General features: G+C 32.6%; 1 long non-coding RNA gene across 1 annotated transcript; it reads left to right on the top strand.

Annotated features, from left to right (window-relative positions):
* Positions 1-248: 248 nt before the first annotated feature.
* LOC149510888 (uncharacterized) lies at positions 249-1462 on the top strand. Its single transcript, XR_016334781.1, has 2 exons — positions 249-481; positions 1192-1462. It is a non-coding gene; the product is annotated as an uncharacterized LOC149510888 (long non-coding RNA).
* Positions 1463-2238: the final 776 nt, after the last annotated feature.

The raw sequence follows: 2238 nt of genomic DNA, 5'->3' as shown, positions 1-2238 counted from the left end.
TCATTACAAAAAAATGAAAAATTAGTAGCTGTTTTTTAATAGCATTTTACTTACAAAGGTCACTAAATTTGTGTTTTTATAAAGATTGAGGTATTTTTTTATCAAAACGTCATGAAAATTTTCCAATAGCGCTATTTGTATGACAAACGCCACTAAAAACAAGAATTAGCAGCATTTATACATAAAACGCCGCTATATCAAATAGTTTAAAGGTGATTTTCTTTCATAAACGCCACTATATTATAAAATTTAACGATGTTTTCTAAAATACACGCCACAAAATTTTCTCCATTCCCCACCCCTTTCTCTTTCATGCAAAATTTTCCCCTTTCTCAAATCTCTCTTGTCTTCCCTCTTTCTCAAATCCCATTCTCCTTTCACTTTCCCTTTTTCTCTTTCTCAAATCTTATTTCCCTTTTCGTGTCTTCCTTTTCAAACCAGCACCCAATCTTCGTTGAATCCAGTGTTGCGATTATGAGAGGTACTGTTTAAAAATAATTTTACTTGGAAGAGCTGTGGTTCTAATCGACTTATTCACAACTTTGGAATTAGAAATTTGTTCAGATGGTTTTTTCTTTAATTTCTTTGTGGTTTGAACTTGATATTGTAAGGTTGTGACCATCTAGTATTTCAACAAAAAAAACCCTAATTTCTTTGGTCATCTAGGTTATGACCAAAAAACCCCTAATTTTAGAAGCCTTGAATCATTCCCAATTCCCAGTCATTTTACTAATCGTTCATTGTCGGCGATTGGGGAACCAAATAGGCCCTTTGGTTTTTCTCATTGTTATTTTTCTTTAATTCTTTATTTATATAAATAATAAATATCTCTTACTGCCTTTTTTTCTTTTGATATGGCGGTGGTTGAAGATTGTCGGGAATAATCTTTCGAGGGATAGCGTGTTCTTACTGTTCTATGCTTGGATAATAATCTCATTTTTTTATTTTGTTTTTTAGTTCATGCGATTTTGGACTTTTTCTGTGAAACATTTCAGACTTTTGGTCCTGACTCATCAGTCCTGACTCGATGAGTGATGACTCGTGAATAAGGACCCGATGATCAAAGTCTATGGGCTAAGAAATCCAATCTTAATGGATTTGATTGATCCCATTTAGATCTTTTTTTTTTTTTTTTTTTTTTGTACTTGATACTGCAAGGCTTTTATGCATCTGCGTTTGGAATTCTCTCAGGCATGAGCTTAGGTGCATTTGTCTGTGCGACCTTAGTGGCTCATTTCCTCCCCACTAGTTCCACATTTCAGGTTTTTCCTTGAGCCTTCTCGAGAACCACTGGACTATACCTTTGCTGATTGTTGCACCTCAAAACTTTCGCTACAAGTTTTTTTTTACCTTTTCAGGTCGCTACATTTGTATCAATGCTTGCAATAGTGTACATGAGAATAATTTGATGTAATTGTGTTATTATTAATGTTTGAAATGACTAATAAAGTTTTAATTTCAATATATCCTTTTCCCGAGCAGTAGTCGTTGCTCTCTTCAATAGTTTTGCAGAGAGTGGGATGATATCTTCATTAATGGTATGACTTCCTTTCTAATTGTGAAATTATGACCTTTAGATAAGTTTTTTGATCTCATGATCCAAATATACATAGCTGAAAATGATAAAATCAATGATTCAGAAGCAAACTCAAAGCAAAGAACAAGCAAACTAAAACCGAAAATTAATAGGGTAGTAAAGCAATAGTATGAAAATAAATTAAACAAAAATTTAAAATACTTAATTCAAGTAACAAAGTGCCTCCTAGGTGACTGCTCAACCTAGAAGCAAACTTGTACCATCATTTATCAACCCCCAAACAGCCATGAAAAATCAAAGAAACAACATCAAAATACGGAAACAGGTTCTGGACAACATCTGATTAAAATTCAATTTCCACTCTCATTTGATAGTATTCGATCTCCAAATTTTTTGTGGAAGTAACTAACTAATATGTGAACATACCCATAAATTTTCAAGAGCATTGGACATCATTTAGTACTTGAAATTTAACCAAAACCGTAGCAAAACAAAATCTGGAATTTCAGCTTGGAAAACAGAACAGCTCCTACTAAATCTTAGATCTAGCTCAAAATATATGGAATTTTGCTGTCAAATTTTATAGAAGCTTAGATAACTCATAGATGAACAAGTACTAAAAAGCTTGATACAAATGGAAACCGAATTGAACTTGAAAAATCACAAAAACTGAAACAAAATAAAATCTGAAAACAGAATAA

This window comes from Durio zibethinus, chromosome 27 (genome assembly GCF_047325235.1).
Source record: "Durio zibethinus cultivar Kanyao isolate XHJ-2024 chromosome 27, ASM4732523v1, whole genome shotgun sequence".
Lineage (NCBI taxonomy): Eukaryota > Viridiplantae > Streptophyta > Magnoliopsida > Malvales > Malvaceae > Durio > Durio zibethinus.
The sequence above is the reverse complement of the archived record's forward strand: the minus strand, read 5'-3'. Positions and strand labels throughout refer to the sequence as shown.